Source organism: Henckelia pumila, chromosome 2 (assembly GCF_033568475.1).
Source record: "Henckelia pumila isolate YLH828 chromosome 2, ASM3356847v2, whole genome shotgun sequence".
Classification (NCBI taxonomy): domain Eukaryota; kingdom Viridiplantae; phylum Streptophyta; class Magnoliopsida; order Lamiales; family Gesneriaceae; genus Henckelia; species Henckelia pumila.
Window position 1 is genome coordinate 127,615,920 of NC_133121.1, and position 26,341 is coordinate 127,642,260.

The 26,341-nt window shown below is 39.3% G+C and overlaps 1 protein-coding gene across 1 annotated transcript in view; it reads right to left on the minus strand.

Moving 5' to 3' along the window:
- The window catches only part of LOC140884248 (uncharacterized), a 39,410-nt gene extending 16,585 nt beyond the window's left edge, over positions 1–22,825 (minus strand). Inside the window, exon 1 of the mRNA XM_073290943.1 lies at positions 22,756–22,825. The gene's annotated coding sequence lies outside the window, so the exon portion shown is untranslated. The remainder of the gene's footprint in view (positions 1–22,755) is intronic.
- Between the last annotated feature and the right edge of the window lie 3,516 nt (positions 22,826–26,341).

The following is a 26,341-nucleotide window of genomic DNA, read 5'->3' on the forward strand; positions in this document are numbered from 1 at the left end:
TTTATTTTTTAATTTTTTAAAATTTTGGCGGGTTGGCCCGCCTAGCCCGCAACCCGCGGCAGGGCGGGGTGGGTTGGGGTTTTTATGGCCCGTTTGGAGGCGGGCCTAAATGGGCCAACCCAAACGGGCCGCAGGTAATGGCGGGGCAGGGCGGGGCGGGGCGGGCTGGCCCGTCTGACAGCTCTAGAGCTCGCAGGGAATTAGTCAGGATTCTGAGTGTGTCGGAAGTTGTTTCGACTAGACACTCGAGTAAGGATCTTTAATACGTTCTCGAGGTTCTACCCTAGATTTCGAGGACGAAATCTTTTAAGGGGGGGAGAATGTAGTGACCCGTATCCGTAATTAATGATTAATGAGTATATTAATCATAGGTCATGTTTAGATTAAGTAAAACATGATTAATGGAGTTTCTGTTGGATTAACGGACTTCAAAAATGGACTTAGAATGATCGAAAATGGTCCGGAGAATCTGGAAGAACGGAAGCAACGTCCAGGAACGGATGCAACGTTCTGGCAACTGATGTCATCCGTGACGTCAGCAAGATGACGTCGTTGCTTACGACCATGATGTGACCATCGGAAGCAACGATGGCGAACGGACTCAACGATGGTGCGAACGGACGCAACGATGGAGAACGGACGTTCCGTTCTGCGTGTATAAATATAGGGTACGAGGCTTCATTTTAACTCGCACCTTTCCTCTCTTCTCTCTGATTTCTTAGCCTTTTAACTCAGATCTAGGGAGTTCTAGGCATCCTATTGGGAATCCGGAAGCGGCAGTGAGATCCCGACGTCGTAGCGGAGGCATGCCTAAGTTTTGAGGCAATTCGCCATCAGCGGGCTGACGACGGATGCAGGTATTGAAAGAGTGGGTGCCCAGTGAGCCAACACTTGGCTATGGGCTTTGATGACTCTTTGTATAAACAATCTTTTGTTTAATATAATTTACACTTTTTGGCAATGACTTTATCTTTCTTCATATTGTTATATTGTGATATACTATTGTTGTTTTGATAAAGACCTTGAATATACTATAGTGTATGTAAGATGTGGTAGAACATGGAGATGTCTATCATGAAATACATCTTATAGTCACTGTATATTCTAAACCGTTCCTAGTCGATTGAGCCGTCCGATAATAAGGATAAGGATCGCTCGAGTTTGAGACTAGCATTTGCGATGCAGAGTACCACGTTTCATTGGTAGGGAACATGGAGATGTTCGAAGCATGCAAATGGATATTCATAGGATGAATAATCGAACTACCCTATCCGGACTTTCCAAGTGGTTATCACTTATCGAGTGGATAAAGTCCGCGGTTTTGGTTGTACACCATTAGTCCTTACTACTTGAAACATCATGGAGACTCTATATGCTAGTACTGTGCTTTGACTCGTTTACCGACTCTATTGGGGTCATCAGGTGTCGGGATTGGGTACAGTTACAACACATATAGGAGTCGATGCATTGTTGTCAAGGATTCACCACATACTTGCGAGTGTGGATATCCTATGCGATCTGAGGAGATATTAGTGTGACAAATCTCTGGCCAGAGTACTTGATGTGATTTAAGAAATGGTTTCTTAGTAGCACATGCGATGTCACTAATTTGATCTTCAAGATGTATTGCATAGTTATCGAATCTTGAGCGACTCTCGATATACCAATGGTTGTTGATTCGATCGGGATATTTGGATGAAGGGACCGTACTGTACGCTAACCAAAATCTACTGGTTCTTGTAGGCACTATCAGTGATACCTAGGGAATCATGGGGCGATGTTGCTAGGCGCTTTACCATGATTCGTTGGGAAAGTCGGAAAGTGTTGTTCCGAGTACAAGGAGTTGTGAGCCCACGGCTAGCTGTATCCCTGAACCATTGAGGGTCACACAGTGTAATGGAGTTTTAATCCCCGTTGAGATAGTTAAATTTAAAGAGTTAAATTTAATGAACAAAGAAGTTGGACTTCTTAAATAAGAGTAAGGGAGTAGGATTTCCTAAAATGACATAGGGATGGACATTTTTGGAAACCACTGAATTCGGATTCAGGAAAATTTATCTTGACTTTAAAATGTGCAGAAATGGTTTCTGTGCACGTTGGTGAAATCGGTTTATCAATTGAAGTCACGATGAATTTTATATTAATTTCTGAACGTGCGGGCTTTGCTTGTCGGGCCTCAACTTATGACTAATGGGCCCTAAGCTGTTAGTGGTCTGCATTATAAATAAGTTATTACAGTACAGAAATTAGACACATCAGGTCATTATTTTGAGAGACAGAAAACGAAACCCTAGCCTCTCTCTCTAGTTTTCGGCCGAACCCCTCCCTTTTCTCTGCCTGAGTTTTTCCGGTCTGTGATTTTGAATTGCAGTCTGGAATAGCGAATCAGATTCGTATATTCTCTTCGCAGAAAACTTCTGATAGATTTTCTAGTGCAATCTATCAGAGGGATTAAACCTCCATTCGTGGACCTGATTGAAGGAGTTCATCAGTTTCTGGGAGATACAAGAAGCGCAGAGAAATCTGTGTGGTGTCCAATAATCTCGCTTCGAGATTGAAGGTAAAATTTAATAATTGTTATTTAAATTTTACACACACTTATAATTTAATCGTTGAACGGTTGATACCCACACTATGGAATTGTTCCATAATAAAATTTTTAAACTTCCGCTGCACCGGGTATCAATCGTGATTGATCTGAACGCCGCAGTTTTCCAACAGTGGTATAAGAACCAGGTTGCTCAGATCAAACGATTAAATTAATCGATTGTACAAAAAATTTTGAGTCTCGGTTTTTGAAACAAAATAAATATTTTTAAATAAAAAAAAAAAATTTCGGGGCAAAACCCGGGCAGCGATTGGATCGCTGCCCGGTGGGGCAGCAATTGTTGCTGCCCCGGGCGGCGCACGGCGCCGCCCAAAGGGGGCGCACGGCGCCGCCAGGGCAGCGCTGGGCGCTGCCCAGGGGGCGACGCTCGGCGCCGCCCAGGGCGGCGCACGGCGCCGCCAGGGCAGCAACTGTTGCTGCCCTAAAGGGGCAGCCGGGCTGCCCCGGCCCGCGCCCACGGGTGCGGCCCGGCCCGAGAGTGTCCCGGGCGGCCCGCGGGAAAAAAATTAAATTTTTTATTTAAAATTAATTTTAATGTGTTAAAATTTTATTTTTGGTCCGGTCAAAACTTGTTTTGATTGGTTCACGAGATTTCGGATCGAATTGTTCGAGTCCGTAAATTTTAAAATTGATTTTTGGATAAATTTGAATTTTTGGAAAATTTTAATATTTTATCCTTAAATTGAATTTTGAAATCAATTATTTTTGGTACAATTGATGATAAGATTTGATCTTATGGAAATATTAAGTAAAATATGATTTTATCTTTAAAATTGGATTCTGTAGATAAAATATGATTTTATTTGATAAAGAGATAAAATATGATTTTATGTGTAAAGATTTTATATATAAAATATGATTTTATCCTGTTTAAATTTGAATTGCCACTGCATGTTATCCAATAAATTAATTTTGAATTAAATGTTATTGGATAAGGATGATCGATTGCCATGACCAATTTTGTAGGTGTATGTTAGGAATTTACATTTTGTTTTTATTGTTGTTGGTTTTATTAATGGGCCTGGTTTATGGCCCAGTATGAATGTCATATGTAATAAAAGTGGGCTTGGTTTATGGCCCGTTCCCACCCCTAAAAATGTATCCCCTACTTGTCATTGTTATTTATTGTAAATACATTAGATTTAGTGGGAGATCAAGATTTGAAGATGGTGGGCCCAGCAGACAATAAAGACTGAAGAAATGTAAATTGGAAGCACATGTAATAGGATTGCATTGCATACTGCATATTACCTAGGATTGGACTAAGACTCGTGATTGGCAACCACGGGTCAATTAGAAATGGAATCGATCATCCTATATAATATATGATATTATGATTGTATGCATGTTTAGACATAATTGCGTGAATCCGGCAAGCATGCAATATTTGGAAAATTGATGAGACAAATTTTTATAATTAAAAATCCCTCATTTTAAATATGATTTAAAATTGATATCAAGATAAATAAATGAAATTTAAATTTGTTTAAATGTTCCTACCTTCCATCAACGGTCAATGTATGAGATGCTACCCGCGGATACGGTCCGACTCATATTATTGGGGGGGTCCGTCCGTCGGAAAGCTGTACATTGGATCGACAAATGTTGTAAGTTGGGTGGAACTCCCATGGGATCGGCTCATATTATTGGGGATCCACATGGCGACCGTCCATCACAACTTAATATTGATGGGTCATCTTGACATTTCACTTTAAACGGCGTCATATTATTGGGCCCTTATTGGACATGAGGTAAATACATGGAGGTTGCTTTGGAAGCAATTGGGCTCTACCTTTTGAAAATTATGGTTGGCTGATATTATTCGGGACCATAAGTTTGTCAATTGGACTCCATGTTCTCACTAAGGAAAAAGTTTCCCGTTTTCACTAGAGGGTGGTGAAATCGTTAAAATAGTGGGTGTGAGATTCATAAAATTAAATTCGCCTATTTTATGTCTTAGTAAATTACTTAAACAATCATTGATATATGTCTGTTTTTCTTTTCAGGATTTCATACGATGAATCCGCGTAATCCTTTATTCTCGATCCTCGAACAAAACAAGTTAACTGGCGCAAACTATACGGAATGGTTCCGGAAGTTGAAGATTGTCTTGACTTCGGAGAAGATGCTCTACGTGTTAGAGAAATCACCTCCGAAGGAAGCACCAACTGACGTAAGTCCGGAGGAATTGGCCAAACTTGATGCATGGTGGGACCATGACATCAAGACCAAATGCTATATGCAAGCCTCGATGTCTGATGAACTCCAGAGGCGATTTGAGGACACCGTGAATGCTGCTGACATTCACGCTCAACTCAAGGAACTTTTTGGGGCTCAATCGAGGGCTGAAAGGTTCGCTACTGTTAAGGAGCTGATGACGTGTCGCATGCGTGAAGGGACTTCGGTCCGTGATCATGGGGTACAAGTGATTTGGCTCATACAGAAATTAGCAACCCTTGATTTGGTGTTGGAGCATGAACTCAACGTGAATTTACTGCTTCTGTCTCTTCCTTCTTCGTTTGACGGATTTGTGGTAAATTTCAATATGAACAAGATAGAGGCCACCCTTGAAGAGATGGTCAATATGCTTGTAACATATGAATCCACACTAAAGAAGGATAAGCCAGCTTTCTTGGTGGGCTCCTCATCTTCTGCTAAGAAGGAGCCAAGTATGAAGGGCAAGAAACGTTCTGCCCCACCCAAGAAAGTCGAGCCCGAGAAGAAGCACAAGACAAAGGCTTCAAAAATGGAAAGATCCAAGGATGTTTGCCATTACTGCAAGAAGCCGGGTCATTGGAAGCGCAACTGCAAGGAATATCTAGAGCAGTTGGGAACTGCAAAGGCTATGTTCTATATTGAAATAAACATTTCACTTAATACAACTTCTTGGGTATTGGATACCGGATGTGGATCTCACATTTGCAATGATTTGCAGGTGATGACAAGAAGTCGCAGGCTTAGAATGGGTGAGACCCAGCTGAGGCTCGGGAATGGTTCCAGAGTTGAAGCTACGACCATTGGAGATGTTTGTTTAACTTTGCAGAACGGTTTTAAGTTATTATTAAGAGATGTTTTATTTGTTCCGGATTTAATTAAAAACATTATTTATGTTTCTATGCTAGATAGAGATGGTTATTCTTGCAATTTTGTGAATGGGATTTGCAATATTTACAAGAATGAATGTTTGATTGGAAATGGACAACTTAAAAACGATCTATACAACTTAAAACTAAAAGACGTTCCAATAAATTATGTTGATAAACCGGCGACAACAAACAAAAGGAAAATCGATAGTCAAAACCCGGCAAACCTTTGGCACGCTAGGCTAGGTCATATTTCCTCAAGGAGGATGAACAAGCTAGTGGGAGAGGGCATGTTTGATATGTCTGATATTAACTCTCTACCTACTTGTGAATCCTGCCTAAAAGGAAAAATGACTAAATCTCCTTTTAAGGGGAAACCTGAGCGGAGTCAAAATCTGTTGGATTTGATCCATACAGATGTTTGTGGACCATTTAGAATAGGGACTCAACATGGCCACACCTACTTCATTACCTTTACTGATGATTATTCAAGGTATGGGTATTTATATTTAATGAAATATAAGTCTGAAGCATTTGAAAAGTTCAAAGAATTCAAGGCTGAAGTAGAAAACAAGCTAGGTAAAAGTATTAAAGCACTTCGATCGGATCGAGGTGGAGAATACTTGAGTACCGAGTTTTTGGACTATCTGAAAGAGAATGGGATTCTCTCTCAGTGGACTCCTCCTATGACACCACAGCTTAATGGTGTATCGGAGCGTCGTAATCGAACTTTGTTGGACATGGTTCGATCCATGATGAGCTTCACTGAGCTTCCACCTTCGTTTTGGGGCTATGCGCTTGAAACGGCGGTATTGTTGTTGAACAAAGTCCACACTAAAGCAGTGGACAAAACACCATAAGAGTTATGGAATGGAAAAGCTCCTAAGTATTCGTACTTAAGGATTTGGGGATGTCCTGCTTACGTGAAGCAGACAGTGGGAGACAAGTTGGATAGTCGATCCAGCTTATGTTATTTTGTGGGGTATTCAAAGAATTCAATCGGATATTATTTCTATTATACTGCTGAAACAAAGGTGTTTGTTTCTAGGAATGCCACCTTCTTGGAGAAGGAGTTCTTATTGGATAAGAAAGCCGAGATGATGGAACTCGAAGAAGTTCGAGAAGAACCCGAAATACAAAATAACGATCCTACACCTCAGGAACCATTGCTGGACACGCCTGAACCTAGAAGATCCGAGAGGACTTCTAGACCTCCTGTTCGATATGGTCTTCTTCTTGAAGGGGATCAAGATGAACCCGACATTGGATGTGATCCAAGAAACTTCAAGGAAGCAATTTCTGATGCGGATTCAAATTTATGGCTTGAAGCTATGCAGTCTGAATTGGATTCGATGCATACAAACCAAGTTTGGTCTTTAGTAGATCCTCCTGATGGAATTGTTCCAATAGGGTGTAAATGGATCTACAAGAGAAAGCTTGGGCCTGATGGTAAGGTACTGACCTATAAGGCATGATTGGTGGCGAAAGGTTATACTCAAAGGCAAGGAGTTGACTATGATGAAACCTTTTCACCAGTTGCAATGTTCAAGTCCATAAGAATCCTTATTGCCATAGCTGCATGGTATAACTATGAGATATGGCAAATGGATGTGAAGATTGCTTTTCTTAATGGAGACATTAAGGATGAAATCTATATGAAGCAGCCTGAGGGGTTCACATCCATGGGAAGCGAGCATAAGGTATGCAAGCTTCAGAGATCAATTTATGGTCTAAAACAAGCATCAAGAAGTTGGAACCAGAAATTTGATGAAACAATAAAAGATTTTGGTTTCATCAAGAATCCGGAGGAACCATGCGTGTACAAGAAAGTAGTTAAGGATGCTGTGACATTCTTAGTACTTTATGTTGATGACATCCTACTCATTGGGAATGATGTAGGGATGTTGCAGTCAACAAAGATATGGTTATCAGGTAGATTCTCGATGAAGGATTTGGGTGAGGCATCCTACATTCTTGGGATACAGAGCTATAGAGATAGATCTAAGAGAATGATAGGACTCACTCAATCAACCTACATCGACACCATATTGAAACGGTTTTCAATGGATGGGTCCAAGAGAGGACATCTACCCATGTGTCATGGAGTTTCTCTATCCAAGTCTATGTGTCCCAAGACTTATGCAGAGATAGAGAATATGACATATGTACCATATGCGTCAGCTATAGGTAGTATCATGTATGGGATGATATCTACCAGACCGGATGTAGCATTTGCTCTGAGTGTCACGAGCAGATATCAGGCTAATCCTGGTCAAATGCATTGGAAAGCCGTGAAGGAAATTCTTAAGTACTTACGAAGGACTAAGAATATGTTCATGGTTTATGGAGGACGAGAACTGAAATTGGAAGGCTATACCGACTCTAGCTTCCAAAGTGACATGGATGACTCGAAGTCAACCTCTGGATTTGTGTTCATGCTCAATGGCGGTGCTGTCTCTTGGAAGAGTTCCAAGCAGGACACCACAGCGGATTCCACCACTGAGGCTGAATACATTGCAGCATCAGCTGCTGCTAAAGAGGCCGTTTGGATGAGGAATTTCGTCCAAGAGTTGGGCGTCATTCCTGAATTTGTTGGTCCAGTCCCGGTGTACTGTGACAACACGGGTGCCGTTGCTCAAGCAAAGGAACCAAGGTCTCATCAAAGATCCAAACACGTACTGAGGAAATACCACATCATCCGGGAGATTGTGGAAAGAGGAGACATCACTGTCGAACGAGTGGCCTCTGCAGACAATATCGCTGATCCGCTTACTAAGCCCTTGCCAGGACCATTGTTTGACAAACATCGCGAAGCAATGGGTCTACGTAGTATGAATAGTTGGCTATAGGGCAAGTGGGAGATTGAAAGAGTGGGTGCCCAGTGAGCCAACTTGTGGCTATGGGCTTTGATGACTCTTTGTATAAACAATCTTTTGTTTAATATAATTTACACTTTTTGGCAATGACTTTATCTTTCTTCATATTGTTATATTGTGATATACTATTGTTGTTTTGATAAAGACCTTGAATATACTATAGTGTATGTAAGATGTGGTAGAACATGGAGATGTCTATCATGAAATACATCTTATAGTCACTGTATATTCTAAACTGTTCCTAGTCGATTGAGCCGTCCGATAATAAGGATATGGATCGCTCGAGTTTGAGACTAGCATTTGCGATGCAGAGTACCACGTTTCATTGGTAGGGAACATGGAGATGTTCGAAGCATGCAAATGGATATTCATAGGATGAATAATCGAACTACCCTATCCGGACTTTCCAAGTGGTTATCACTTATCGAGTGGATAAAGCCCGCGGTTTTGGTTGTACACCATCTAATCTATTAAATCCATATGCACACTTAGTTCCCAAATTTCGATATCTCAAAAGTCATGTTTCTGCTGCACACTTTGATAAAATAAAATATCTTATCCTTCCCGTGGGTCTACTACATCTCAATCAAGACATTTATAAACTTTCGTTTCTAATCACAATGCAAGGCGAACTTTTCAATTTCCTATAGTCCATTGTAACCCAATTTTGATATTTTTAAGCATTTCGTAGTGCCATAAGTAAAAAATTCAAACAAAAATCTTATATTAACTCAAAACTAGAACCCAAATGTAATCAAATGTTCATTTTCCAGTTACAACAATTGAATTTACCACAACTTCACTGGTTGACCAAGTTCGTACGATCCAATTATTTATTCTAAACATCTGCAAGCCAACCTTTATGTTCCCAGAATTTTTTTCATTTAACATAGCAATTAAAACATAAACTCCTATAATAAATTAACTTAGCAAAACTTAGCGACGCAACTCAAAAACAATCATCACAAATCCACTGAGTCCCTAGTCGAACTAAATCCATCTTCTTTATTTCTAGAGTTCAGAGCAACCAAAACTAGAAACAATCTTTATCAGCGTACGAATCCTAAGCGCCCATGGCAACCAAGAGGACAATCAACCATAGCACTACATTCCCTAAAGTCTAAGTGCATACTCCAAAAAAAAAAAAATAATCCAATCTATAACGCCCATAGGTAAAATCTCTTCTACAATTCTACGCTAACACAAAATTCCTAGAACAAAACTAATTGAATCCAAAGCGAATGGAAGTAATTCTCCAAACAATCACTTAGTTTTAAATAAAGTAAAACTCACCTTAGGCCTAGCGTCTTCGCTGGTTCCCTTGAATGCCAAGAGTGGAGAAGTTACAAGTAGAGGTGGATCCTGATTACCAGCATATCAAACTTCACGTCTTGGAGGCATAACGCAATTATCATCAATCTCTCACGCAACCGTATTGAATAACTAAGTATTTTAATTTAAAACGCTTATAACATAAATTTCAGTGAAAATCTAACTCATGAATCTCATTCATAAACATATACATAAAACATTTAAACTCACAGACTGGCGATGCGACTTGTGAGCTCCACGTAGCAGACTAGCTTACCCTCCAAGGACCATGCTCTGATACCAAGTTGAAACGATCGGTGTGAGGACCTCGGGTTGCTAATCTTGTTTTAGAGCAACTAATGATTAATTAAAACAATTAATCAAACAATTAATAATAACAAACCAAGAGCAGAAACTTTTTTTTTTAAAATCAGAGCCTCGCTCGATCGGGCAAAATCAGCCGATCGAGCGAGCCATAAAATCAAGCTCTCGGGTCTTCATACAAACTGGCCTCGCTCGATCGGTCAAATCCTACCGATCGAGCGAGAAAGTTAAATCAAGTTTTTGCTCAAGAAAATCCGGTCTCGCTCGATCGGTGAACTTCACCCGATCGAGCGGGCACTGAATCCAGAAAAATCCTGCAGATTTCATTTTGCTGTCAAACTTGATCATGCATTCTAAATCAATCAAATATCAACTCAAATCTTGGTTTATCAATTCTAAAACATGCATGTATACATTTAAGAAGTCTCGAGTATCAAATCATGCATTTATTACATCAAACAAATAGCATAAAAGCATGAAACAACAAGCTACACTAAGTCTCAAAAGTGAGCTTCTAAAACATAAGTTTCATGTCAAGTTCAATGCTATCTCAATACCATTCTTCGACTTAAACCCGAGTCCACATTGCTAATTCTCGCTTCCGAGCTATCAATGTCGTCTCAGACTAGCTCCTGCCCCATCTGTTGCAATGCACACATACAAAACAAAGCAACAGCCGGATAAACTCCGGTGAGAAATCATCCAAGTATAAGCAACATATCAAAAGCATTAAATAAATTATATCGACTCTATTTAACTCGACTCAACAAATAGAGTAAATAACGCTTCAATCGATCGATCAAGAATTGATTCATATATCATCGTTACCATCAAGATTCGTATCCGATCTTGACATGAATATTCATCTATCGAAATCATTCCGGAATTCAAAAATAAGGTCATCCTCCGACCTTGGCATAGAATCAATTAGTATCATTCTCGTATTAATATCGACTCAAAATAAAAGATCCACTACCTGAGATGGATCGACAACATCATAATCAAATCAAAACAATAAATACGTATGTGATTTTGACGGGATAACTCAAGAATAATCGTTCTTGAGTTTCAAAGTCCCTGACTCGCGATGTCGTCATTATACCTTCGTATATCTCCATTCTGACCATTGTAAATCTGAAATAAAATCATCGAAACAGATATATCAATCTTCATTCTAATCATTCATATCAGAATCAATTCAAATTCATCAATCTATCTTCAATCAAACTCATTCAAACCTTCAACTTCTTCATATTCGATACAATTCAGAGTCGTGAGTCGTTAGCCTTCGAAATTCATCCGAAACTGAGAAATAAAATTGCTATATCATCAATAACAATTAAAAGAACATCTCATCTCAGTCATAGGCTATCAAAACGGCTTCAAACCATCAATCGATGGCGTAGCGATTCAAAATTGGAAACCAACGCAATATCGACTTAGAATCTAACTTATACCAAATATATCATCATATATCTGATAAAAAAAGTACTAAATCAGCATACCAGCAGTTATAAACATCGAATCACATGCTGGAAATCGTACTAAGTTCAATCACTATCAGTTCGTCAAGCCGTTTTCGATATCGGAATACATATACATGCAAGAACATGTACAAACATACAAATCTGATCTCTTAATTTTATTGAGCTCATATCACATCTGAAATGTAAATATTATCATCTCACAAAATCAGAATACGATCCTCAGATCATAGGCTCAATTGTATACTAGAAATCTTGTTGCAAAACATAATCGAGCATCGTAGCGATTGAAAATCGGTAACCGATACGATATCGAAATCAATTCTAACTTTTCTATCATTCAAACGTGCATTTCAACTTCATAACCCGCTGATATGTTATACAATTCTTCATCACAACAGCAATAACAATATATATACATGCTGGAATCGAGGTCGAATACAAAAAGCACAAGTTCATCAACCCGGTTTCGAGATATAACCGCATATCAACTCAAGAACATATTCAACATTCAGAATCTGATCTCTGCCATAATATTGGGTTCAAAGGTCATATAAAACATCATAAAACTTAAACTAAGTCAAATTCCTCGTTGCAAGGATTCCAGAACATCTTTCGGAATTGAAAACGGACGAGCGGATCAAAAGTTACGGCTATTCGAAAATCGGAAATCAAATGAAATACAAAGCTCTCGACCTCTGCTCTGTAGCTTTCTCTCCATTCTAAATAACATATCTCCACTACACGTTGATATTCTGACTCATTCAAGTGCAAAGAAATCGGATATGTATTTAGAAAGCGCAATCTAGTCCCTGAAATTTCATAAATTACAATTCAGTCCTCGACCCTCGTTTTAATTTAATTTCAATCCAAAATAATTTAAAAATATTAGAATTTAAATCGAAACTCTAAATATTTCCAACTTAAATATCCTCGGATTAAAATTACATAAATTCAGATTAAATTCAATAATCCCAGCCGTTTGCACTTCAGCCCTTAAACCTTCGATATTTCCAAATCAGTCTCTGATCGAGTTGCATCGTCACAATCAATCATATTAATTCCCGAAACGTGGAATTTACTCTCAAATTCCATAAATATTCAATTCGAATATTTATTCTTTTAATTTAAGAATTCCCGGAATTTAATTCTCAAAATCCGTAAAATCTCAAATTAAATATTCTTGACTCGGAAATTAAATCTATAATTTTCGTAGCTTCTCAAATAAGTATTATCCCATAATATGAAATTTAATTTTCAAATTCCATAATTAATAATTTAATATTTTCGGGCCTTACAACCGAAAACTCGAGGGATTTTTTTTATTTAAAATTTAAACACCACATATATGCCCATACATATATGGGTCACTACTCAAAATAATTTTATTCCACGTGATATAATATATATAAATTGATTTAACTCTAGTAGTTTAAAATGTTTGAATAATTTAAAATAAATGCCAGCGCGCGAAATACGATATCGCAAAATGCGGAAATGCATAGTTTAAAATATCCAAACATAGTCAAATCATAACGTGAGTGGTAAAATAGCAAACATGCACTATAAATAGTTCAATACAATCCTCAGAATAGACTCATAAAAGTGCGGAAATAAATACTGCAATGGTCACGGGCAAGCCAGCTAGCAGTGGATGCTCAAAGGTCCTCGCCGTCAGTCGGGACCGAATCAGCTACTGAATCATACTCACCTGCACCATTTAGATCTAGTGAGACTAGAGGCCCAGCATGCCCTATAATATACATAACAAGTACTACTAAATACAACCACATGCAAGCACATGACGCCTATAAAAATAACCTGAGGGTTTAATGCATGCATGAACGTAAAATCATATGCATAATAATAAATCGTAACCTAATCATATCATAATTACGTAACATAAATATGGCATGACATAATCATAAAATCTTTACTGTGGGTCATATTAGTGAAATGTGACCATAAACATAAGCGATTGATCAATCTATAACCAGCGTACGCGGCGGCGAGGTTCACCCAACCTTAACACGGGGATTCCCTACGCCTCTTATGCCACTTCACCCAACCTTAACACGGGGATCCGTAGGCTCCTGAACATAATTGTCACAATTCACATCAACTTCCCAAAAATATTTTCTTTACATGCCCTTAATATTAACATAAAATACATGCATGAATCATGAACTTAAAAATACCAATTTTTTATAAAATTTTGCCCGTAAATATATATTTAATTTCTTTTTATAAAAATAATATTTATATCAAAATATACATAAACATCTATTAAATATATATTTACGGACTATTTTGGTTTGCCACAGCTGTTTCGAGTTGCTGACCCTAAATGTAAGCCCTGAAACTAATCCTGGCCCAATTACACTTGTCTAATTCCTCAAGCCCACACTTATACCTTAAGCCCAAATAATAATTTTGTTTAAACACTAATAAAACAACTTCTAGGACCAAATAATAATTAAAGCCCAATTTCCAACTTAAGCCAAAATAATGATTAATTAATTAATTAAGCCCAGTAATATATTTAACTCTTTGGGCCCAACAGTAGTCTCAAGCCCAAGACTAAACATGGACCCTAAACCTACTGGACCCGACCCGGACCGACCTAAGACCCAAATAACTAACCCAGACCCAAAACCCAACTTGGACCGCTAACCAAGACCCAGCCAAACTCGGACCCAACACACATGGGTTGTAGTAACCCAGATACCATTTTAAGATAATAATATGTTAAACATGATTAAGAGTTGATAATTAACCAATTTCGGAGTATAACTGGGCTTTTGACTTTGGGCCAGATCGGAAGCTCCGATCCCAGTTCGGAAGCTCCGATCTCAGCCACTTCGAAAGCTCAGCGGAAGCACCGAGATCGAAAGCTGGAACGGAAGTTCCGATCTCCGGCTGCCAGCTTTGCCCAAATGACTCAGCCGCGAGTTTTGACAAGTGTTGATCGGGGGTGAGATCGGAAGCTCCGATCCGACGATCGGAAGTTCCGATCCTGGCGTGTCCTGCATGCACGCAGTGAGCTGGATCAGAAGCTCCTATCCCGAGATTGGTGGTTTCGATCCTGGCCGGGAATTTTGCCTACAAATAGGGCTTCACAGATTCATTTCTAAATACGAATTCCCGAGTTTCTTTCTTCAGTTATATAGTGTGAGTTATACTCGCCCTATCGGTTATAATAGAGGTTCTGGAATAACCAAGGAGTGGTTATAGTCATCCGGGACTAGCAACTTCAAAGGGATATTAACGGACGAAGGTATGGTCCGAGAATCTATTTAAGATTTGGGAGTACTTATTAGCTTAGTTAAGACTTATAGAACTTATGTAGTGATACAGTGAACTTTTGAATATAGGCTTGAAACTTAGGCTCTACTATACTTGAACTAGCCTTGAGGTACGTACACATTGACTGAGATTACCAGCGAGTATACATGTTTATATGTTGCATTTATTTGGCATTATTATATGACATGGTATATGATTTACCATTTTCCATATTCATATGTCATGTGCATATACACGTTGAGCCTATACCTTGTTATACCTGATTATAGAGCCGCTCAGCTCTATACTCGATAGTCTGTCACTGAGAGTACCGCGACGGCGGGGGCATTTATGTCTGTCTACTCTGGTGTACTAGACGAGTGTGGTTGCACCCAGAGGTTGATCCGTGCGGTTTCAGCACTCATGTGGCGTCGGTACTGAGCATGACTTTTCAGATGACCCGTTACCAGTCATCATGTTGCATGCATTATATACATATGTTTACTCATGTTTATGTACTGGGCGTTAGCACTCACGTCCTAGTTGTTATCTTGGACACCATATTCCGTGGGGCAGGTCGCAGGATAGAAGGAGCTGGTAGTTCAAGGCAGGACTAGGGAGCTGGAGCCTTTCAGGGGATTTTATACAGCAGGATTTGTTTAGCTGTATAAATGTTTTAGACAGTTTACTTTAAGTTTTCAATATGGTTGTATCACTACAGTATTAAGTCTGGATTTATTACTAAGCTGATATGTAAATTATGGTTATGTTTTCGCACGTTTTTACTCTGTTAAGCATTTTGCTATATTAAGTTATTGCATGCTATTAGTTGCCAGTTAGTAGGTGATTCCATGCAGGGTCATTACATTTTTGGTATCAGAGCATGCATAGATTTTGGGATTAGTACTTGGGATTTAGTCTAGTCTTGAGTAATTCTTGCGCATTTGAGATTTTAATGTGCAATTCTTTTCAGGATATGGCTGACGAAAGTCACGGTAGTGTTGGCCAAGGAAGTGGTCATCATCATCGTCACCATTGCCATCATGATTATCGACATCATGCTCACGAGGGTAGACGTCGCTACACTATCAATAAGTTCATGCAAGTAGGACCGAGAACCCTGGTGGGAGGCGAAAATCCTGAACAGGCGAGGAGTTGGATGTCTAAACTCGAGAGTGCTTTTCGTGCTTTTGATTGCACTGAGAAGCAGAAACTGGAAGTTCTAGAGTTTGTTCTAGAGGATCGAGCACGTACTTGGTGGGATGCCAAAGCTGCTCAGGCTCGTACTGAGAGAGGACAGGTGACTTGGGGAGATTTTTGTCAGCAGTTTCAGAAACTGTATTTTCCTCCGGCTGTTCGCCAAGCACGATCTATGGAGTTTCTTTTTCTGAGGCAAGGATCAATGACTATTGATCAATATCAGCAACAATTTCTTGATCTTCTACCTTTCAGTCCTCATATTAATAGCAGTGATGCATCGAAGTATGATATCTTTCTGCAAGGTTTGAACCAAGATATCTACTCACAAGTTGTCGTATGTGATGATCCGACATCTTATGAGACTTTGGTGAACCGTTGCCGTTTGGTGGAGACCAGCAACAGGCGGGTACAGATGATGATGCCAGGACAGCCTAGTGGATATTTTGAGCCTGGAGCTCAATCTATTGTGCAATCTGTACCTATGTCTTCTTCTACTCTAGTACTTTGTCTGGTTCTCGTGGTTTACGAGGTACGTTCCGTTTTGGGAAGAAGAAGAAGAAGGAGGAATTTTGCAGTCATTGTGGAGGGAAGCATCCTGCAGCTTCGTTTCAGAAGGCTACTGGTGCTTGTTATATTTGTGGTCAGCAGGGACATCTGCGGAGAGATTGTCCTCAGCGCATGGGATCTGCTAGTGGATCGGGATCACAGGTTGGATCTCAGGCTTCTGTTTTTCCACTTCAGCAGCCAGCACCAAAGAGTTCTTCTGGTTATCGTCCACAATCACAAGGGCAGGTGTTTGCTCTGTCTCAGGATCAGGCTACTGAGGGAAGCGATCGCATATTGGCAGGTACCTTTTTGTTATGTGGTATTCCTGCACTTGTTTTGATTGATACTGGAGCATCGCATTCCTTTATTTCTAGTCGGTTTGTTAAGAGACATAGATTACCTTATGTATCATTAGATGTGGATTTAGTTGTATCTACTCCGCTGGAGCAAGAGATAATAACTAAGCGTCTAGTGATGGGTTGCCTTCTAGAGTTTGAGGGTCATGTGTTATCGGCTAATTTGATGATATTAGCGATGACAGACTTTGATTGTATTTTGGGAATCGATATGCTGACTTTGTATCACGCTACTGTGGATTGTTATCAGCGTATTGTACAGTTTCATCCTGAAGAGGGTGATAGCTGGTATTTTTATGGTGAGGGTGCGTGACCTCCGATGCCACTTGTTTCGGCCCTGAAGGCATGTCATGTCTTAGAGTCAGGTGGGGAGGGCTACCTCATCTATGCAATTGATATGTCCATGAGTAGTACGGGTATTGATCAGCTACCGGTTGTCAGTGAATTTCCTGACGTATTCCCTGATGAGATTCCTGGTTTTCCTCCAGTTCGAGAGGTTGAATTTGGTATTGATCTAGTACCAGTAACGACGCCTATATCCCGAGCACCTTATCGTCTGGCACCGTCAGAGATGAGGGAATTGAAACAACAGTTACAGGATTTGCTGGATAAGGGATATATTCGTCCGAGTGTTTCTCCATGGGGAGCACCTGTGTTATTCGTCAAGAAAAAGGATGGATCGATGCGATTGTGTATTGATTACAGACAGTTGAATCGTGTCACCATCAAGAATAAGTATCCTTTGCCACAAATTGATGATCTGTTCGATCAATTACAGGGTATTTCTATCTACTCGAAGATAGATCTGAGATCTGGATACCATCAGATGCGGGTACGAGACTCGGATATTTCTACGACTGCTTTTAGGACCAGATACGGGCATTATGAATTTCTAGTGATGTCATTCGGTTTGGCGAATGCACCGGAAGTCTTTATGAATCTGATGAATCAGGTATTTTGAGAATATCTGGATAGATTTGTCATCGTCTTCATTGATGATATTCTTGTCTATTCTCATGACAAGAATGAGCATGCACATCATCTGAGAATTGTTTTACAGACGTTACGAGATAAGCAGATGTATGCGAAATTGAGCAAGTGTGAATTCTGGCTTGATCGGGTAGTGTTTCTCGGTCATGTGATTTCTAGTGAAGGGATATCTGTTGATCCTAGTAAGATAGAGGCAGTGCTGAACTGGTCTCGTCCGACGACAGTTGCTGAGATTCGTAGTTTCTTGGGTCTAGCTGGATATTACCGTCGGTTCATCGAGAATTTTGCACAGTTAGCCAGGCCTTTGACTCAGCTTACTCGGAAAGATGTTACCTTCATATGGTCCTCAGATTGTGAGGAGTCATTTCATGAGCTGCGTAGACGTCTTACTACTGCACCTGTGCTAGTTCTACCTTCTGGATCTGGAGGTTATGTTGTCTATACTGATGCCTCTGGTCAGGGGTTAGGATGTGTTCTGACACAGCATGGACATGTTATTGCCTATGCTTCTCGACAGTTGAAAACGCATGAGAATAATTATCCAGTACATGATCTCGAGTTAGCCGCCATTGTATTTGCACTCAAGATTTGGAGGCATTACCTTTATGGCGAGAAATTTGAGATATTTACGAATCACAAGAGTCTGAAATATTTATTCACTCAGGCAGAGTTGAATATGCGACAGAGACGCTGGATGGATCTCTTGAAGGATTATGATTGTGAAATCAAATATCATCCAGGTTCTGTTAATCTTACTGCTGATGCCTTGAGTCGGCAGGTGAGACTTTCTGCACTTCAGACTAATGAAATATCTCATATGATTCAAGAGTTCTGTTCATTGAGTTTTACGCTCAAGCACAAGAAAGGGAGGAATGGAGTTCGATTGTATACTATTCTATCTGAGCCAACATTGTACTCTCGTATTAGAGATGCTCAGATATCTGATGTTAAGACTCAGCGTTTGGCACGTCTAGCCAATGGAGTTAATATATCTGGATTTCATTTTCAGGCAGATGGGTTATTGTGCTTATCTAATCGAGTGGTTGTACCTAATGTTGCGGAACTCAAGAATGATATTCTTTCTCAAGCTCACAGGAGTCGATTAACAGTTCATCCTGGAAGTATGAAAATGTATAAGGACTTGCAAACCAGATTCTGGTGGAAAGGAATGAAGCGGAGTGTGTATCAATTTGTTTCAAGATGTTTGGTTTGTCAACAGGTCAAGGCTGAACATCGACGACCAGGTGGATTACTGCAGAATCTTGAGATTCCCGAATGGAAGTGGGAGCACGTAACTATGGATTTTGTCACCCACTTGTCTATGACTTCACGTCAGTGTGATGCTATCTGGGTCGTTGTTGACCATTTGACAAAATCAGCACACTTTATTCCTTACAACCGGGAGTATTCTTATGATCGCATGACACGCTTATATATCCAGGAGATAGTGCGATTGCATGGGATTCCAGTGAGCATAGTCAGTGATAGAGACCCGCGATTCACCTCACGTTTCTGGGGTAGTTTTCAGCAGGCGTTGGGCACCACTCTGAGTTTGAGCACTGTATATCATCCGGAGACTGACGGGCAGTCAGAGCGGACAATTCGTACGTTGGAGGATATGCTACGTTTTTCTGTCATGGACTTTGGTTTATCTTGGCAAGATCAGTTATCTTTGATCGAATTTGCCTACAATAACAGTTATCATCGTAGTATTGATATGACACCTTTCGAGGCATTGTATGGTCGACGGTGTCATACTCCGTTATTCTGGGATGAAGTCGGGGAACGATAAGTCGAGGGTCCTGAGTTGTGCAGCAGATTGTAGACAAGGTAGATTTGATCAAACATAGGATCAAAGTTGCTCAAGATAGACAAGCCAGTTATGCTAATATTCGGCGTAGGCCACTTCAGTTTGAGCCTGGTGAATATGTGTTTCTACGAGTATCACCTTTCAGGAAGGTGATGAGGTTCGGTGTGAAAGGCAAGTTGTCTCCTCGTTTCATTGGGCCTTCCGAGATACTGGAGAAGATTGGAGATGTTGCTTATCGTCTGGCTTTACCGCCATCTCTTTCCAGTTAACATAATGTCTTTCATGTGTCGTTACTTCGACAGTATATAGCTGATGAATCTCATGTGATTCAGACTTCTGATATTCAGCTAGAGTCAGATCTGTCTTTTGTTGAACGACCAATCCGTATCCTAGACAGGAAGGAGAAGGTTCTTCGGAACAAGACTATACCACTTGTGATGGTACAGTGGAAACGCCGAGGCATTGAGGAAGAAACTTGGGAAACCGAGAGCCGTATGAGAGCAGAATATCCTGAGTTGTTTGCTTTGTATTTTTAATTACCATGTAAAGATGTAATTACAGTTGTTGTAATAAGACATGGTTTGATGTTTCATATTATTATCTTGATTTGTCTTTAGATGTTATTTCGCGGACGAAATATCTAAAAGTGGGGAAAATGTAGTAACCCAGATACCATTTTAAGATAATAATATGTTAAACATGATTAAGAGTTGGTAATTAACCAAGTTCGGAGTATAATTGGGCTTTTGACTTTGGGCCAGATCGGAAGCTCCGATCCCAGTTCGGAAGCTCCGATCTCAGCCACTTCGGAAGCTCAGCGGAAGCACCGAGATCGGAGCTCCGATCCTGGAACGGAAGTTCCGATCTCCGGCTGCCAGCTTTGCCCAAATGACTCAGCCGCGAGTTTTGACAAGTGTTGATCGGGGATGAGATCGAAAGCTCCGATCCGACGATCGGAAGTTCCAATCCTAGCGTGTCCTGCATGCACGCAGTGAGCTGGATCGAAAGCTCCGATCCCGAGATCGGTGGTTCCGATCCTGGCCGGGAATTTTGCCTATAAATAGGGCTTCGCAGATTCATTTCTAAATACAAATTCCCGAGTTTCTTTCTTCCGTTATATAGTGTGAGTTATACTCTTGAGGGCCTTCGGTTATAATAGAGGTTCTGGAATAACCAAGGAGTGGTTATAGTCATCCGGGACTAGCAACTTCAAAGGGCTATTGACGGACGAAGGTATGGTCCGAGAATCTATTTAAGATTTGGGAGTACTTATTAGCTTAGTTAAGGCTTATAAAACTTATGTAGTGATACAGTGAACTTTTGAATATAGGCTTGGAACTTAGGCTCTACTATACTTGAACTAGCCTAGAGGTACGTACACATTGACTGAGATTGCCAGCGAGTATATATGTTAATATGTTGTATTTATTTGGCATTATTATATGACATGATATATGATTTACCGTTTTCCATATTCATATGTCATGTGCATATACACGTTGAGCCTATACCTTGATATACCTGATTATAGAGCCGCTCAGCTCTATACTCGATAGTCTGTCACTGAGAGTACCGCGACGGCGGGGGCATTTATGTCTGTCTACTCTGGTGTACTAGACGAGTGTGGTTGCACCCAGAGGTTGATCCGTGCGGTGGCAGCACTCATGTGGCGCCGGTACTGAGCATGACTTTTCAGATGACCCGTTACCAGTCATCATGTTGCATGCATTATATACATATGTTTACTCATGTTTATGTACTGGGCGTTAGCGCTCACGTCCTAGTTGTTATCTTGGACACCCTATTCCGTGGGGCAGGTCGCAGGATGGACGGAGCTGGTAGTTCAAGGCAGGACTAGGGAGCTGGAGCCTTTCAGGGGATTTTATACAGCAGGATTTGTTTAGCTGTATAAATGTTTTAGACAGTTTACTTTAAGTTTTCAATATGGTTGTATCACTACAGTATTAAGTCTGGATTTATTACTAAGCTGATATGTAAATTATGGTTATGTTTCCGCACGTTTTTACTCTGTTAAGCATTTTGCTTTATTAAGTTATTGCATGCTATTAGTTGCCAGTTAATAGGTGATTTCATGCAGGGTCACTACATGGGTCGAGTCCAAGTCACCCGTTTAACCCAAACCAGCCCCTTCACCTAATCTCCTACACCTCGTCGTCTCCCCCCTGAATCGCCTCCAGTCTCATCCTCACCACCCAGCTCCGGCCGCCCAAGACCGGAGTCGCGCCGGCAGGACCACCCCAAGGTCCTGCCGGTGCCTTCTCAATTGACCCTGGCTCAAGGCCCCGCCAAGCATGGCTCAGCCGATAGCCAAGACCCATGACTCAACACCCGAATCTCCCCTGCGCTATGCATAGCTCGCTCCATTAACCTCGACCCTCTTGCTCGCCCCTCTCCAAACCGAGCCACCCCTTACGAACCAGCCCCCATCGAGCTCACTGACCAGCCACCCAGAGACAGCGACTACTCGAACCCGCCATAGTCAAGGGCGGACCCAAGTGTAGTGCTACCCGTGCTTTAGCCCGGGCGGTCCGGAAAAATTTTAAAATTTTATATATATTAATTTTGGAAATTTTTGGATTAATTTGATAGTAGCCCGGGTGGTTCGATTCAAAATGTTAAACAATTCTAGATTTTAAAATTTTAGCCCGGGTAGTTTAAAAATTCTGGGTCCGCCATTGGCCATAGTCAAGAAGAAGAAAAACATCCGACCCATTCAAAAACAGAGGTAAAACGATATGACATGGTGCAAAAATCTCAAAATCACGGGTTAAAGATCACACACAAATACAGGCACATATTTTTATCAAACAAGCAAACATTATATCGATCGAAATGGCGCAAAGGAAGTAAAATGAACATGCCTCAAACCGGAAAATAAAGGTATAAAAACAAAGCTCGCGACGTGACAATCGTTAAACCATAAAAATCTTGAAAAATGAAGAAGATTTGCATGTAGTGTGTGCAAGTGAAGGAGACGGCATTCTCCCTGTTTCTCCCAGATAGAATCGCGAAGAAGGTGAATGAACGATTGGGTTAGGGCTTTTCTCCTACAGGTTTTTAAAATGCAAGATCTTGGGGCCCAACCAAAAAAATTGCTATGGGCTTGCAAAAACAATTAAAAACTTAGCCCAACTAATAATTTGGACCCAAAATAAAAATAAATTTCGGTTTTAATAAAAATCCCAATTTTAGAGTGCCCTATAAATCCTTAAAATAGCCCAATTAGGTGAAAAAAAATGAATTTTAAAATATTTATATATATGGAACCTAAATTTTTTATGAAATAAACCTTAAAATAATTATTTTAGGCTCTTAAAATTCTAGGACAAAAATTTAAATAAAACTTTTATCACGATCGACCACAGTCTAGTCTACGCGCTCAAAATAATATTTTTCTTCAAAATTTCATAACACTAAAAAAAATACCCTCATTAAAATCCTAAATAAATTTAAAACACCTAATCATGATAAATAAAAGTCATTTAAACCTTCAATTTAATTTATTATTTTATTCTATTTAAATTATTAATTATCCTAATTATGCATACGGTTAACGCACGAGAAATTCAAGGCGTTACATGTTTGGAGGGTGAAAGAGAAGGAAAAGACCTCCAACAATGTGGAACCAGGCTAGAATAGGAATATAGTCAGGCTATGGACTATAAACTAAGAGCTTCTTGGGAGACAACCCAAGCTAGTATTTTTATTTGTTTATTTTATTTTATTTAGTAGTTATCATTTTTATTATATTTATTTTTTGTGCATGTAGAGACTAGACATCAATACTAATTTTGAATTGTGTAGGTTAAAAATGTGAAGCGGTGAAAGTTTAGGCGTCAGCCCTGTAAGAAGAGCTTTGAGTGATTAAGATGGTTCCGAGTACTGACGCTTGGTGCCCAAGGTGTGTGTCCATTATTTTTATTTAATCTTGAATATTGAGGACAATGCACATTTTAAGTTTTGGTGGTGTTTAAAATTTTTGAAATTTTTTGATTAGTTAGTTTGAGTTAGCATGATGTGTAATTGTGTTGGCCTATGACAAAAATAATTTTTTGTGTTAAAAAAATTCAATGTTAGCTATATTTAATCTTTAGTTCTTACTCATATTGCACTATGCCTTGATTGTTTAGACCCTAGTGATTAGAGAAGCTTTGTGATTTTGTGTGTGAATTGGATAATTTGATTTTTAACTTTGGTGATTTAAACGTGAAACCTGGGTAGACTTCTACGAGAATAGAAATGATTTAGAATTTTTTTTTAAATGAATAACTAAAAAGTTGCCAAAGAAACATAAAAAAATTAATTTTACAACTCCATCCGGGTCTGGAATGGGATTGAAATACTAATCACCAATCCATGGCTAATATGCGGACAAAAATGGGGTTGATGCTCCATCCGGGATATAGAAGAGGGGATTGAAATTCGAATTATATATTTAGTTATAGCTAAGTCTGCAGGTAATTATTGGGGCTAAATAAAAATCGGGTGCAAAATCTGGCGTTATGAAAAAACTATGAAAAAAATTTGAAAAGTCCTTTTGATCTTAGTGAGTAGAAGTTGAACTTGGTAAATAGTGTTTTGAAACTAGAGAGTGGAGTTGATGATTCTGTGAAACAAACTTGTTGAATTAGTGTATCGAAAGCGAGGAGGATAGACAAGATTGGCAAATCACACACACACGCGAGAACTCCTGAAAAAATTAGCCTACATGTGGATTGAATCTTGGAATGTTAAATTTCGGAGGCTAATAATATTACTCATTATTTTTTTGCTCGGGACTAACAAAAGTCTAAGTTTGGGAAAATTTGATAAGTGTAATTTATACACTTAATTTATATATGATTTGACTTGAATTTTGTGATGTATCGAGTGAATTTTATGCATATTAGTTGTTGTTTTTGCGAGATGCAAGGAGGGATGCAAAAGTGCCGAGAAAAAAGCGGAAGGATGAATTTTGGTGCAGCAACTTCAAAAAATTACTAGAAATTTTTGAGACATTCAAATCTCATCTCCACCGTTCATAATAAAGAAGCTGCTGTCAAAATTTTAGCTCAATCCGATAGGTACATTGTGAGATATAATTTTTTGAAAATTATCGCGTGCTGCAGAATTTCACACCCGAGAGCTATGCGCGGGCTCACCTTGAGAAATTTTGAGCTTGGAGAAGTCAGAGAACCATGCGCAATCTCCCTTCTTCTCAAGCGCGCCCGCGCCATCGCGAAAGTCAGATTTTTTGATTTCTTGTGAAGGAAACCTTAGGACTTTTGTGGGCTTTTATTTATTAGATTGAAATCACATATAAAAGAGACTTGGATGTATATAATTGGGGAGAAAGCCGCCGCACAACACAAGATAAAATTGAGAGAGCTTGATCGTGAACTTTTGGGAGAGAAATCTAGACAAAAACGTGAAGAACATCAATCAAAAAATAAGAAGATCGATCGACCAGACACGAAAGACCGACTACGGATCTGTTTTCTTTCTTTTGAATTACTATTATTGATTTGATGCCTAGTTTGATGAACATGTTTTGGTTTTATTTATATTTGATCATGAACTAAATTTTATTAGTCTAGAGGGATGACGGAACCTAGTGTAGACTCTTCTACGACTTTTTGATATTTTTGGATTGAATTCTATTAGATTAATTGTTTTTTATAGTATTAATTTTCGGTTCAATTACTTGATCAATAATTGATTTGTTATATTTATTTGGAATCTGGAACTTGGGAGAAAGGATTTTGAATAGGACCAATAGAAAACACAATGTTAATTGTTTATATAGCTCGGGAGAGTATATAACGTTAATGGAGCCTTAGGAAGAACATTGTTTTACACATATCACTACGACTATATTTTTAATAAGGATATTGATATTGAATCTTAGTTGATACATATTATTTGGCACTCGTGGGAGGAAAATAATACACTTAAGTGTTCTTGGCTATTAATTGAATGTAATTCATGAAAATAATTTAATTAAGAGCATTTGTTGTTGAAACCAAATGAAATCAAAACTTATAGATCATTTTTCCTCTGATTGATTAATTTCTAAAAATTGTGTGCGTGCTATAAAAAAAATTCATTACTTATTTTATTTTTATGCAAGCCTTTAAAATATTGAATTTTTAGATAAATTTTAGATTATTTTAATTACAAGTACTTAATAATTATCAATTTTACTTCTCGTTGGAACAATACTCTACTCATCATTTTATTAAAACTTGACACTGTGCACTTGCAGACACAAATTTTGCAACAGATGTGGTGGAACAAGAATTTATTGGTCTAGTTATGATTTTGTAGACAGATAAACTCTTGATAATGGATAGGATTCGAAACAAATAGGGAGTGAAGAATGAGTTGATAAAGATCACAATAGCTGCATGTTTTGAGATTCATGTTTCAAAATCTAAAAAAATATTTATGAAGTTCAATGTGTGACCA